This window comes from Lytechinus pictus, chromosome 14 (assembly GCF_037042905.1).
Source record: "Lytechinus pictus isolate F3 Inbred chromosome 14, Lp3.0, whole genome shotgun sequence".
Taxonomy (NCBI): Eukaryota; Metazoa; Echinodermata; class Echinoidea; order Temnopleuroida; family Toxopneustidae; genus Lytechinus; species Lytechinus pictus.
In genome coordinates this window covers 8,852,827-8,869,476 of record NC_087258.1, presented here as the reverse complement: position 1 = coordinate 8,869,476, position 16,650 = coordinate 8,852,827, and positions in this window count along the sequence as shown.

Below are 16,650 nucleotides of genomic sequence, written 5' to 3'. Positions count from 1 at the left end.
ACCGATACTGAGATCTTGATATTCCTCCCAATGCTGTGGGATACTAAAACATTCTCTGTCACATCCACATCAACATTGAATGCAAACTATTCAATTAGGTCTATCGCCACCATCAGGATACAATGTTAGATTTTTCTCCAGATAGCTAAAGAGGTTGTCCCAGAACACAGATACTGAGATCTTGAAATTCCTCCGATGTTGTTGGACACTCCAACATCCAAAGCAATGTTCAATGCAAACTGTTAAAACGTAAAATCAATCGCCACCATCAGGTACAGTGACAGATTCTTCATGAGATAGCCAAAAAGGTCTTCCAGGATATTGGTATTGAGGTCTTGATATTCCTCCAGTATCCAGAGTAACTAATTCAGACCACAATTCTGAGGGACACTTAAACATTCTCTGAGATATCCACGACTATATTAAACGGAAACTGTTGGAATATAAAATCAGGGAATCAATCACCACGAAAATACACAGTAACAGATTATCCTTTAGATAATCGGTGGTCTTCCCAGAAGCTTGATATTGAAATCTTGGTATTCCTCCAATATTCAGAGCAACAATTTATGGATAAATATCAAATTTTTCGAGATAGTTCTAATTTCTCTGATCAAACTGTATCATCTACTTGAATCAAAATAAATCCTGAATGACAAGAAAATACAGAAGATATGAAGAGGTTCTCGAAGGTGTTGTATCCTGACAGTTCAACTAGATAATGAGGCGATGTGTACCAGTTATCAAGATAATAAAGTTTGTCCATCTTCTTGAATACATGCAATTTTCAGAGTCACTTCGTTAGTGGCAGTTAAAACAAAGCTCCTTACTCCTGAATCAGAACAAAATCAAAACAAAGGAGGCAGAAATAAGTTAATTCTCATTTCTATTTTGCCAAAAAAATGTACAAAACAAAGGAGAACAATACCCTATCTCTTATCTGCAGTCACGGAAAGACTATGTTCGAAGAACAATTGCAATCTGTGAAGTCATTGCCATTCTCGAGCAATTGTCAGGGTCGGAGATTCGTTCTTGGTTCGTTCCAGACAACTTTTATAAAGCTGGTGACATCACCATTACAAGTCGAAGCGAGGGAAGGGAAGCGGCTTTAGACTTTGCAGTGACCGTTCGTTCGTTCGTGGGAGGGCCAATTAGTTTCCAAAATCTCATCTGATGATGGACAACCCATGCAGACTGTCTGGAAACTTAAACTAGCTAATCCCTCGGCTTTTTTGCAAGTTCATGACAGGGTTTGAGAGTGGTTTCTTATCGAATTTGAAGAGTTTCACACAAATTGATGAGACACCGAGCAGTTGCTCTGCTGCTTTTGATATATACTTTATTTTTGCCTATATTTTGAAGAGCTATTGGTCTTGGCCTTCAAGGTATCAATGATGTCCATGACAGGATTAATTCACAGTCATTGGTAAAAATAGAAATGCCAAACTACTTTCCGATATTGGGTGTGTCTGCCTTGATTATATCTGATGTCGTCGATGTCCACTTCTCTTGTCACTCTGCAGTCTGGACTGTATTTATTAGATGAATCAGAAATGACAACTTCTTCATTTCAAAAGCAAGTCCACAGAATAATAAAAAAAATTTAGTGTTCTATTAAATACGATATGAAACTATGTCCTCAATTCATTCCACAGCTCATGAGGTTAATTATGTAGATGTAGCATTTGTATTTAAACATCTCCAAAATGTATTAGCTGGTATGTTTGGCAGTCAAGCTGGGTGAGCTAAACTCAAAATATAAGGTGTACTTTCACTTGGAAAATGTGACAAATTACATGTACAACTAGATGAAAAATTCATTTACAAGCAAAAAGTTTGTATAAACTCCCCAAAATGCAGATGTAGACCATTTCTTTAAAAAAAAAACTTGCTATCATCAGCAACTAATAAAATCGGAAGAGATATTTCTGCAGTTCTAAGTATCCACTGGCTAACCTTCTCCATCTCCATAGAGCAGAATGAAGAAAAATCATTCCAATTGCTTTTTAAATAATCCTAGTACATCAAGGAAAATGTTTCAGGTGCTGTCCACATCTTGGACAGAGCCATCCGCCAAATCTTCTAAATCCATACGATGCAACTACACCTCAGCAGGCATCCTTCCGACAGAATATTTCGATCCCACCGCTGCCACTGCATGATAAAGTGATCAACTCTGCCTGCTCCTCCTTCACCGACAGTCGGAACTACAAATGTCCTCGGCACAAATATAAGCTTTAGTATTTATCCCCTGCCCTGTCAGCCATCAAAGCCCACAGAAACTATGTGATATTAATTTACTCTTACTGCTACGGGGGTTGCTGGTTAAAACAAAATCTGGATCATCCCTCAGCTGTGATTCAAATTTTGTCTTCTTTTTGAGAGAGAGCGGGGGTTCCCACCCTTTCGGCTTCAATCTGCAAGCCAAGAACTGAAGCCTGCCAGATAAGTGCAGCTGTCGGAAGTTCCGATGAGGAGGGGTATCCCTGGTTGGAAAGTAAGGATTCAAGAGAAAAAAAAAAGATGTGCGAGAGCGAGACTGGAGTATGTTTGGGACCGATCTGCAAGGAGGATCAATCGACGATGCTCTGAGCGGGCGTGAAGCAATCCAATTTAAATCGTCGACTGCTGTGCTGTCCCTTACCGTTTTGCTTCACTTCCTGAGCTCTGGATTCACTTCGAGGGCGGGATACACCCATCGGGTGGAGGTCGCCTTGACTCATTTCACTCTCTGACAGCAGGTTTACCATTGAAAATCTTGCATCACACACATCCAAACTAATTACTATCAAACTGATTTCATAGGTAGTGAGAAACCGATTTTATACGAATACCTCATAATTCCCTTTGAATTGGCAATAAAGTTCAAAACTTTGCTTTAGATTAAACTTAATATTGATATATTAGGATTTTTTGCAAACACAGAACAGACGTAGAATCTAAGTTTCATGTGCTAATTAAATTTACCACAGGAACAGAGGACAGGCTAATCATGGGGTTCAATCTTGAATGGGCATTGTATTGGCCAGATTTTTGAAGATCTACTTGGTCGGATCATGGACCTATAGGTCCATGGTCGGATGCATACATGTGTTTTTCCATGGAAGCAAAGACAATGAATGCGTTTATTTACGTTGCGAAAGATGTTCAAACGCCACATTTGTATCCCTTCATCAACTTTGCGTCACTAAAACCATTATTTTGATGCATTAATCAAGATATTTTGATTCACAGAAGAGAAAAGGTGACCAGAAAGCCAAGCAATAAAAATAGAACCTGATTTCAATCCAAACATTTCCAGCTTTAGGCCAATCAGATATTACTTATCTCTATTAGTTTTGGCACCATTATGCCATAAAAAATGGATGATAGATATAAAACAATAAACAGGTGTTCAACTTGAATTTAATGAGTTTTCTCTATTAGTTTTTCATTGGATTCTGCTTGCCTGCATACAGCACAATCTCCACTCCCTGTGGAATATTCCAGAATTGAGCAGTCAAAGTGTTCTAATTGCTATTCAGCATTATCAACATTAGCATACCATAGAACATATAATTCAATATATAAAATATAGATCCTACATCAAACTGATTTAAAACAGGGATTGACCTGAATAATCCAATGAGCAGTGACATGTATCGTACTTCACATGGGATGCATTAGCGATTCACATACAGCTAGTAGTTGGCCGGATTTCTGCAGTCTCACTCTGTTTGTAACTTACTCATTAAAACTATTAATCTGTAAAAATGTTATTAATCTGTCTCTTCAGGAACCGTATAATCTTATAGTCACCTCGAGAAGAATAAAAAAATCCAAAGGAAAATAAGACCTCTATATCAATAAAAGGGTAGAGCAATATTGGCCAAATATTGTTCGCACTGAATAATTTCCTCGAAATGTATCAAGATTAACAGAGTCCAGAGCAGTGCAAAAATTGCACCCTTTTCTAGGAAAAAGGCTAAAATAATAATAATCTGCTTTTATATAACATATCTAAAATTATACCTGTTTGTCAAAATTCTGATGCTGATGACCTTTTTATTGTAGTTCATTAGATTCAACATTTTTTTTTTTTTTTTGGGGGGGGATGGTTTGCACCCCCTGATAGTGGCACCAAGAGCAATGCCAGTTTGTCCCCTATGTATTCTATACTATCTACTGGTCAAGGTCTATAATCATAACACACCAATTTGATATTTGATTTCATATAGGGCATAGAATAGTAGCAAATATTTCATGAAGCAAATCAGTGGCATTTACAGAGTTTATTTTGAATAGGGCCGTCTGCACCAGCATGAGTTTTCAAATTAGTGCGCTTTTCTGATCCGGCAAATTATCGCGATCTGAACAATCTCGAGATTATTTGTAATGGAGATGCAATTATCACACTAGTTCGCTGGATTAATCTCGAGATTGCAATCCAAAGTCAACTTGGGATTATTTGCAAAATAGCGCGCTATTTTACGAATTATCCAGCTAATTCGCAGGTGCAGACGCACTCGGGATTATTTATTCGCGGCGTCAGACCATAATGCACCGATGCCTCGCTAGAGCAGGAATCGCTCTTCTTGCAATGGTGGAGACCGCGTTTCTTTAATCTCAAGATTAATCGCGAAGAGAGCCGATCGGGCTAAAATCTTGAGACTGAGCAAACTCGGGCTGGTGCAGCACTGCCTAATGTGTGGCTCTCATAGGGTGGATGCTAAAAAGTGTCCCCTTATTGTGTGGCACAGGTACAGAATCCTCAAAGAATGATCAAGAGGAAGTCTGATTTCCGAGATGCTTGTTTCACAAGGAGATGCTCTTTAAATAACCCTCCTCCATCCATTCTTGTAAGATGGCACACAGCCAAATCATCCGAGAAAAAGGAAATTATTTTCCTGCACAAGAGGAGCTCAATTTGGTTAGATGGGCAATCACAAAATGCTCTGAAAAAATGCTTCAAGTGAAATAATGAACCGTTACCTTCATGTATCAATCAACTACAGTATACCTGTAAATTTCATATCATACTGACCAAATTTGTTATTGGGTGATTAGCTAGAAATGTCTTGACATTATTCAAACCTTCTCACTAAGCTTTCAACATTCCAAACACATGGAACCATCAAATCACTGTTTTTTCTAATACAAACTGGCAATCTTCTAAGATTTATAATGCCTTTTCTTTTATATTCTTTTATAGATATATATACTTAGTTCTATTCACTTCAGATTTCACAAACTCTACAAAAAAGGAGGGGAGGGGTGTAGCAATGCGACTTTCTATCAATTGATTTGATAATTTAGCTGATAGGAGGAATCCTGTACATTGTTTTAAGTAAATTGTTCATAAAAATACTCGTTAATAAGGACATCTCTATCTTGTATGGATATTTAGTAAAAGCATATTAAGAAATCGAAAGCCAATAAAGAAATAATACCGAACGAGGCAGTGAATTACACTCCAAGATAAATCTTCAACTATTGATTATTCTGGTATGAGCACAGCTATTTATTCGGCGAAATTAATCTGGGACCAGCTACAGCGGAGATAAATTAAAAATCTATTATTGGTATGAGCACACCCACCAATTCTGCGCAATTAATAATTGTTCCTCTGGACCAGCTATGGCCGGAAAACCTATAAAAATCAATGAACAGGTATGAACACAACCATCAGTTTTGCGCAATTAACACTGCTTTCTTAAGATCAGCTAGAGCGGGGAGAATTTAATGATCAATTAAATTGTATGAATAAAACATCAATTTTCCACAATTGATACTCTTTTCACCGGACAAGCCGACAGCAAGTGAAAAATTTAGATCGATTAACTGGTATGAACACAACCATCAAGTCCGCGCAATAAGTGCTCCTTTCCCAGGACAAGCTACAGCCCGGGGGCCCAGACGTCATCGCTGCCGAGGTCGTCGAGCAGGAAGTGACTTGACAGGGAGGGGGATGTATGGATGCAACCCCTCCCTACACCGGGCTTATAACCCGATCATCTTTAATGAACGGGCTTGTTGAGATGTCCCTTAATCTCACAGTGAGCTGTGATTTGTTTCGACATCTGGGCCCCGTAACACAAAGGTTTGCGATTAATCATATGCTTCATTCCTACGACTGATTGTACATTGTAGTCAATGCAATTAATCGTTAAAAAAATATTCCACGATCATTGCTAAGCTTTGTGTTATGAGCCACAAGATGGGGGTAACTGTACACAAATCACTTTTCATAAACTCTTTTAGATTTTGATAGATTTTGATATTTGTGAGGCAGTTGGATATGAGAAGTTCCAAAACATGATAGACTTCTGGTTAAATTCAATCTGAAGCAAAATCATCCAAGTTAACAATATGAAGCAAAAAAAAAAAGCTTCAAAGTGTTAATAAATAAACTTAAGACATGCTTTAATTTGTTTGTCTTGTATCACGAGAAGTAGAAGAATGAGCAGAAAGTAAAATTTTTTTTTTTTAGCATGCCTTTATTCAGCGCCATTTAAGATTTAATTAATTGTTCCAAACAGCTTTTCATTTTCATTGAACAGAGTATAGATACATGTATAAGCTACATCAAATCAATTTAAATGCTGAGAATATGATATATTATAATCATCAAAATAAAGAAATGAAGAAAAGGGATAAAAAACAAGCAATTTCCTGATTTCTGATAAAGAAATATCACATCACCTCAGATGTATATTTAGTAAGTCAGCACACAATTTATAACATTCTAATCTAGAAATATTCTAAATTTACGCATTATGCTAATAATCTCAATATTCAGATAGTCCAACGCAATAGTAATACTTCAAAGGACTGGCATTAATCGTAACCTGAACATAGAAATTAATTTTTAACAATCTCAATAATGTCAAATGCATCCTTGAATAATCTAATCATATAAAATTGAATATGAATAAATGTAAATTACATGGAATGAATTCACTTGTTTTTTTTAACCTCCTAAATTAAGCCTAATGCCAGTGAAATAACTGGGAAATGATTATCCCAATTAGCATAATATTAGTCCTTAATTTACCATCCAACAAGATTTGTTACTTTAGTTTAGCATGAAGCCCCCCCCTCCAAATTTTTTTTTTACCATAAATGAATTTGTTATGAATGGCGGCAATTCATACCATTCTCTTGACAATTGGCTAAAGATCTACTTGTGAGAGGCAAGTATAGATCCATACCACTCTGTTTGCATTCAATGTCAAAATCCATCAGCTAAACAAGGATTAATAAAGGGCGTCTGCTGAAGGAAATATGACCACTGGATTAAAGACTGGATACGGGATTAAGGACTGGATTAAGTTGAGCCATTGTTACCTCACTACTGCCATTCATGAATAAAATAATTCCATGTGAAACGAAAATCAGTGTTTTTGTATGCTAATATTTCAAACATTTAACCCTTAACCCTTTAAATATTGAAAAAGATATGAAATATATGTTCATTTTGATACACTGGTACCATTTTATTATCAAACTTAAAATAATAAAAAAAATTAATTGAATAACATTTTTAAAGTTAAGGAAAATGATATTGATAAAATAAAGAAAATTTAAAGAATGAGCAGGGGATCGGGAATCCCTGGAACTATATATAATCTGACAGTTTTATGGGTGATGTATCCTTTTTGACAGTTAAAAAAAAACATTGATTTGATGGATTTTATGATTTTTTTTTGGCCTTCATGTACACCAATGTCTCCATTCTCACTAGGTGCCACAACAGGACGAAAAAGAAACTAAAAGTTTTGTTTTTCTTCTATATTTGAACGAGACTGGAGAATGTGTATGATTTCACATAATTAAACCATTCACTTCATTTCTTAAATACTGTATTATCATGACGTAAATAAGAAATTCAGTCACTCAGTTTAACTCTCCAAAATAGCCGATAAACATTTGTTTTTGTTGGCTTAAATCCTCTCGGAACAGTTGTGAATATGATATAACCACTAATTTCTCCAATAAACTATATTTCTTCCTCCCTATGTTATTTCACAAAAAACTTCCATTGTACAAACCTTCTGGTTTGCACTAAATTAATTGTAGAGTCAATAAGATATTTCTGGGCCCTGTCTTACAAGAGTTACGATTGATCTGATCAATCTCAAGTATATGGAAATCCATCAATGTCATGAAATTTGCTCAATGTCCTTTGAAAACAAAGAGAAGTATACTTAATTGTCAGGAAAATATTGTATGAATACACATCATATCTAGAAAATATTTTGAATAGACATGTATTTTAGACGTTGACGTTGCTGGCTTTCCATAGTTGCGATTGATTGGATCAATCGCAGCTCTTTGTAAGACAGGCCCCAGGACTGTCCCTTTTATAAGATGGACATCATGTACTGACCAAAAAGCATAAAGCTCAAAATTTGGACAGTCGACAGATCAAGTAGTTTAAAAAAGGGGTTTTAAACTAGATTATAAAACAATGCAATCAAGGCTAGTATATCAGGCTTGAAAAATAAAATACAAATACTTGGCAAGTGTTGGGATGATACTCTGTTGAATTGTTTAATGAGATTTCAAATTAGTCCTTTGGGCGGTCAACGAACGTGGCTCGTTCAAGCCAAGGGATCCCCCAACAGAAACATATCCCACCCATTTGAGGGCAATCCAGAAATAAACATTCTTGGCCAGTAACTCAGAAAATCTGGACACCGTGCCAAATGAACGGTATTTTATAAAATTCTTCAGTTGTAACTTTTATGGTATTACTCACCAGTTGTCGGTATTGCAGAGCAAAGGACATTTACCCCATGTTTTTTTCCTAGTCATGGACTTGTTATATAAAAAAGGGTGTGTTTGTGCTTCCATTTCAAAGACGGAATCAGCGTTTTCAAAGATAGAGATTCACATAGATGGAGAGGGGAAATGAAATATTAACAACTTTGTGTCACAGATATATATACTTTCCAAAAGTACTGAAAAGGATCTCCTCAGAACGAATCGCCCAACCCTACCTTTTCATTTAGATTTTTCTTTAATTAATCAGTTAATTAACTCTATCAATCCATTCATCCATCCGTCTGCCGTCAATCAATTTATCAATCATTATATATTATTATTTCATTAAAAAGAAGAAATATCATTCACACATGTATGAAAAAATGAAAAAATTATTATTTCATGTAATAACATAGGAAAAAGGAAAGAGAGAGAGTGTGACATCATGAACCCACCTCATGAATATTCATGACGATATGCATATAACTGCTTTCACAATATATTGCTACACTTTAAAATTCAATAACTTCATTATTTATTATCAGACTTTGATGAAACTTTCAGCATTTTGCACTGTGAATTTTTAAATTATTTTCAACCCCGAGTATCCCTTTAAGCACAAGCCAATCCAGACACTATACTAATGAACTCTACTGCAACTCTTCCAGGAGATTAAGTTAAAAAAAAAGTTAACATTTGTGAGAAGTAACTGGTGGAGTTTGATGTCTTCATACTCAGGGGAGGCTTCCTCACCTACCCAATTATGAAAAATACCAAATATTTTGTTAGTGTGAAAGCACAGTACTTGTAATATCTATATAAACTCGATCATTGATCATTAAAGTTAGAAAGGTCAAATTGTGGTTTACTGCACAAACCCTTCACTCAAGGTAAGTGGACTGCATTTGCAGCCTATAAGGTCTTTACCAATGACTTGTGTACAAAAAGCCTTCTCGCTAGTCTTATGTGAGGACCCACTTGTTGATCATAATTTTAATCAGGGTCTGTGCCTGCAGACTAGTCAAATCAGGCCTCATCGTTGAGAAAGGCTGCAGTGATTAGCAACAAAAATTAGGTCAATTTTTTATTTTCTGGTCCATTGAGATCAATAAATGATTTCCTAAGTATTTGTAATATCCCAGAAAAATATAGAAGGATCTTTGAATTACCATTTTCCAGTTATTTCTTCATGGTTGAAGCAGCATTTGCATTATGAAAGTAAATTACAAAAAAATTGATCAGCTAGACAAGAAAAATGTGCATCATGTGCTTAAAGGAATGCAAGAGTCTGGTTGCAGGCTTCACACTACAAAAAGTTATCTGAGTCAGGCAAGTGAGAATACATGAATATTTCATGGCCGGAATTTCATATATTTTATAAATATATATTTATAAATTTTTTTTTTTGGGGGGGTGGGGGAGGGAGGGTTTTTATGGGTATTTTCCTCATCAGGTAGATGTTAATACGCCCAGGGTGATGACACTTCTCTGGCTCTTATCTCGGCCAGAAGGAGAGGTGGGAAATATACTGGCTTTACGGCTCCTGCCATTGACACCTCTGCTAATCAATTTAATCAGCAAGAGTTGTGAAGTGCTTCCCCTGTATACAGGGAAGTTCGGGGAAACTCTTCGTTTCGATAGCTTGTGATGATTTTTTGTTTACTAATCGTGAACACATAAAGTTTTGATAATTTTCTAATGTACATTCATCATCATAAAGAATTGATTTTCCTGTCTTTCAAACTCAAACTGACTTGCATTTATTACTACAAGGCAACAACTCAACAGGCTTGTTGAAAATATCATTACATGAAGAGTCAAAAATATATATTTTTGGGGGGAGCACTATTATTAATGCACCGTGATACAATGGTAAATTAAATGCCATATCAAAACACCATTTAATGAAATGTAAGATTAAACTCCCAATACATGTATCTCATATAGGGTATGTTAAACTGTAACAACAATTACTTTTTGGATACAGCTTCCCATAATGCATAGAACATTGACTAAATCAATCTACTATAGTGTTCTGGATTGCCAGTTCAAAGCACACCAACAGCTTTCATCCACGCTCTCCTGACGATTATAAACTTTGATTCTCGTTAAATTTCAAGTCAATCCTACTTCGCTTGACATCATTCGAGGAAACTAATCTGGTTTCCTCCGCTCCCAGAAATATCCCCTCAAAACCGCATCACGTGACCCCTTCACCCTATTCCACCATCCTCCCCCTGTCCTCATATCCCACGATTCCACTTCCTACGACTCTCGATAGTTAAGATAAAGATCTCACTGTCTAGTTCACGAAGACGCTCCAGACCATCGAATCAAGATTTGTTTTTTCCTAAATAAAATTTTGTTAAATATCAATTTTTTCTGCAGAAAGTTTGCTCACACATCATCACCATTTTAAGAGCGTGTCTCAAGAGGTCAGGCCTCATTACATTTGCTCAGGCGACAATTGCTGCGATGGAAAATCTAACCTCTTAAACTAAATAAACCCTAACCCTTATCTTTATATTATTCTGAACCAAAAACGCTATTTCAATCCTTTATTACTCTACGCCTATGCAGGAGCAAATGTTATGTCACCCAAAATCAATGAAAATTTTTTAAAAATAATTTTTTTTGGTGTAATTATCAGAACAAGACTGTAGAATATCCATAATCTCACAAACTTCATTCTTTAACTGTCTCTTTTTGATTCTTCAGGTAATTACACCATCATGTAACAGAACAGGAATCAAATTCAATCACATACATTTTCATAGCCAAAAACCTGCCCCTCCCCCTTCCCCATAAATGAAATTGAAATCCACTTTTTATCCATTTCATTTCTCTCTTTATCAAAATGCACGTTAACAGTTTGATACATTTTACTAGAACAGGAAATTAATTAAATCAAATCAGTGAATGAACATTCCGACTGCAAATTTTTATAGCATAGAATCAAGTTAGCCAGTAGGAAAGAGACATTTGTGTAATGAGCTAAAACTTTTCAGGGGGCACAATATGGCATATGAGGTAAAAATTTCCATAAATTCATGAAGAGTGAACATCTCAACCTTTTGAAAATTAATCTAATTTTGTGATAGACTGATATAATTGTCACAGAAATATTATATTTCACCCCCCTGTCTTCAACTCTCATCCTTTACCCCTTATTTCACTTTTTTCTTTATTGTGAAACTTTTTTTTTTTTTTTTTTTTTTTTTTTTTGGGGGGGGGGGGTGGGGCACCAGTACGTGCCCCAAGACCCCCTCCATCTATACACCAGTGAAAAGAGGGTAAGATGTTAAAAATTCCTGTCCTGAATTAGATTTCTAACCCAGAGTCAAGCAATATGTTTCCCTTCATCAAACACCATCTATTTAAAGTGATTACCCACTGATAAAATTTGAGACTGATCTGGACAGAAGCGTGGTAATTCCCTTGAGGAACTCCAAAATTGAATGTATATTTTTCTCCGAATTGGAAGATGCATTCATACTGGTGCATTTGGATGAATGAATGAAATTGAAGAAAATGTGGTACGAGTTTATTGAAGCACTTGCAATCGATTGCAAGTCATATTTAGGTCACAAAAATCAGTCACAAGTCTGGCAATTAATTGCAAATCAACACTTGATTGCTGGTCTGATTCTTGTAACTAAAAGTAATAAATTTGGTAAAATTACAAGTGATATATACAATTATATCAATTGTAAATTAGCAATAGAAATATGCAATGGATTGCGAATATTTTATTGCAACACCCACAAGACTTCATATTTTTCCAAAATCATGTCAATATAAGAATTAATAAGTTCCTTTGAAACTTATTCCTGGATCCATCAGAAAAAAAAATCATTTTTTGTCTGGATTGCAAATATTTTATTGCAACACCCACAAGACTTAATATTTTTCCTAAATCATGTCAATATTAGAATCAATAAGTTCCTTTGAAACTTATTCCTTGATCCATCAAAAAAATAAATCATTTTTTGTCTGGCTGTTATGAAATCATTTTAATAGGCACCTGAAAAAGTCAGACCTATGTCTTGCACTCACAAGTCAAGCAAATGTCTTTGTGTTGTGCAAATTATTTGCAAAGATAGGTTTTGTTTTCACATCAGAATCTGACATATTGAAACCATCCCCTATTCCTCTTCAAATTACCTTTATGTTGAGTAACTAGCACAAAAGAGAAAGATTATTCATACATGTTCCTCTATACTCATAGCATTATTAACCATAATCATAGATGCATGTATTTTTTTTACGTTGTTTGCATGATTAGCCATTTATGAAATTATTTTCAGGGAGCATGCTGAAGTTAGCGGCTGGTTTTCATCTACAGAATGGTGACATATCACTTCTTAATCCTAATGATAGCTGAGTCATGCCTGACAAGTTTTAGAAACTGGGTTAAGTGGCTCCAGATAGTCACATTCAATGAGAACATTGAGCTTTTGATGATAATCATAACCATCGTTATTCAGGGGATAATTGCTTATTCAAAAATGCTTTCTTGCTGTACTCTTTCATCTGATTTATAAATATTCATATTCCATACTGATATGCGTCTTGTATTGCAATGTTTACCTCTCTATACCATATCTATCTATTTTGAGAGTTCTGTATAAACCTTTTACATTGCTTTTCATGTAAATATGTTTATAATCATTAAGGGCGTCATTAAAAGATCAATACTAACTGGTGAATGGGCTCCTCCAACAAGAGAACAAAAATGAATGGATAGGATTTTCTTCCTTCAAAATCAAGTTACAAATAAATAAATGAAAATAATCAAATAATAATAAAAATTATACAAATAATAATTTCAATTTGTTCGATATGAGATGTAAAACTAACATTTTCAATCATGGCTGACTGTATTATTAATCAATCAATTTTATTTTTCAATTTAAGATGGCAGTCTCACCTATTTCTTGTATGACTACTTGAATATCTTTGCTTATTCTAGAAAGAAAGGAAAGAAAATGACCAAGCTGCTCCAACAGCTTTTATTCTTTGATTATTGTTAATATTCAAATCTTTTCATTTCAACTGTGTACACTGTTACAAAAACCCTGATTTTACAGAAAAAAAAGATTTTGCAGAAAGCAAAACAGAATCATTCTGTAAATTCATAAAACAGGAATTTTTCTGCAATTTAACAGAACAGGTCTGTTTAAAAAGGGGAAAAGGGTGTTTTCTTTAAAGGAGAATGAAACCCTTGAAACCAGCTGAATCCATATCAAAGAGAAAAATCAAAGAAACATATTGTTGAAAGTTTGAGGAAGATTGAATGAATAATAAGAAAGTTATGAGCATTTTAATATTGAGATCACTAATGCCATGTAGATCCTACCATTGGCAATGCGACCAAGATCTGTGATGTCACACACGTACAACTCCCTCATTACTTTAGTACTTATTTCACTTATATTCTCACTTTTATAGAGTCTATCACAAGGTGAGGTGTTCTCTTTATGAGAGGACAAGAACAGAGGTTTCACAACATTATATCATTGATGAATCGTTTGTCATATGATTAGAATGAGCAAAAAGAGATGTTTTGGGGTATATTTTCAGTGTCCAAAAGGGGAGAGTTGTTCATCTGTGACATCATAGATCTTGGTCGCATTGCCAATGGGAGGATCTCCATAGCATTAGTGATCTCGACATTCAAATGCTCATAACTCTTCTATTGCTAGTCCTATTTTACTCAAACTTTTGTTGATCTTATTCTTTGATTTTTCTGCTTTCACAAAAGCTAACTTGCTCCAAGAGTTTCATTCTCCTTTAAGGAAATTTGTATGGTTACATACATGTACACCAAATACCAATTTCCTGTAAGATTACGCAATCTGGTAAGATTACAGGTGTTCTAGAGTCTCTGCTGCAGGAACTTCTTTTATTTTAAGGATAAATTTTCTAACAGTGTATACATGAAAATAATTGCAACTTATCATGTTTTGAGGTACATGAAAAAAAAAAATAAAAACCAAACTTAGTCACTAAAAAAAATAGCATAACTTAATACTGAACAGCTAAAATGGCAAACATGGTATTTAATACCATTGTATGTCTCACATGAAGGACGTTAATGCTGGTATTGATGATGATAAAAATGATCGTTAAATGTATTTCCGCTTCCACATCCATGTATCATATTCCTAATCATTTTAGATTTAAAATGTCAGTATTAAGAGATATGTGTCACACATTTAGATGTAAAGGTATTGAATTTGAATTTTAAAAAATGAAATAGTAACAAAGGTACTGTTACAAAGATAAAAGAATATGTTTCACTTTCATACACACTCCTAAATATGTAAACAGAAAAATAGCATGTTGTTTCTGTCTCGCAAGGAGGTTTTGCAGGAAAAAAAACCCTATTTCCTTAAATGCAAAAATCAGAAGAATGAATTTACAGAGCAATAGCAGCAATTGAATTAATAAAACGCTCTTTGACTTCCTCTTTGGTTTTACCGTTATGGTCAAATAAAGCAGTCAAACAGAAATACAAATATTTTATTTCGCAGAAATGATTCTTTGGTCAAGTTCAAACTCTCAAGAGACTATAAACGACCAAGTCAAGTTTTGGTAAACCATGAAAGATGACTAAAATAGTTTGTGAGTAGTAAGACAGAGACTAAATTCAGATGACGTGAATGTGTCGTTCCTAACCAAGATTAGTAATAAACAATTTATGAGAGGCGAAAACAGGCTGTGTGGGGCTACTATGTTATAAATTTCCTAATTAACATGGACTACAATGTTACCTACGGCTACTTGGGAAAAGGTTATGAGGGTACTTCAGCTACTGCTTTTTTTTCTCAACATAGGTAAAAACGTAAAAATACCCATCCAAAAGGTTAGCCCCCCCTCACTTTCTGTTTGGCCCCCAACTTTCAAAACTTTTCCACGAGCCCTCTTTGTTAAAGAACACATACTTTTCAAAAAAGATACAACATCTTTTGTTTTGCAGATTGCAAGTACTGGTAGTCAACCAGGGGGAGGGGGGGGGGGAGGTTCATGGATGATAACATTGTACAGCAAAGTTCATCCAACACATAACATGAACTTTGAGGGCAACAGACCCAGTGCACTTCACTCAGCCCTTGCGTGACTTGAAACGATCTCTTCGCTTCAATCAACCCCATCCAAAACATGGAACCGACATTGAATATTCAGGTTATCTCCTCTCTATTAGGCCATTGCATAAGATGCCATTGGTCAATAAGGCAATATTTAGAGACAAAATTAGGAAAGATATAAGGTCAAAGTAAACCCGAGAGAGCTGATGCCTGATTTCTCTGGAGGAAGAGTCGTATTAGATGGTTTCCGAGCCTCAGTCAAAACGAAGGCCATTTTGTTTGTGTTCCGCTGTGAGGCGTGCAATGAAGATGGACGCAGTTCTATATTAAAATATCTGATCGGAGGTGGCGCTTCCCCCGACATCTGGGAAAAACAGGCAGTAGCTGTCATGGTGCGAGTGCTAATAGGAAACGTATGATAGAGGATTTGATCTTCTCAGCTTGTTGTGTACAAGCAATGCAACATCGATCATTACTTAACTGATGGGTGCAATAAACAAGGCAAAATGCTGTTTTGTTTAATCTCACTTTGTCTAGATTATATATTCTAATTTTGCTTACATTTAATTCATCTAATATCTATATGGTATAAATATATGCCCATAACTTTGTTATTTTAACCAAATTCTGATGACATTTTCATTGTTTTGTTTAATTTAACTCTATTCGTTAAAATGACACTTATAGCCAAGAGTAACCCTTTTAACATAATAAAACATATAAAAGAACTGTAGAGAAGAGTGTGGTACAAAAAGAAAATAGAGATTTTTTTTAAAAGTCCTTATTATTTCAGGATTATTAGTCACGCTTTATA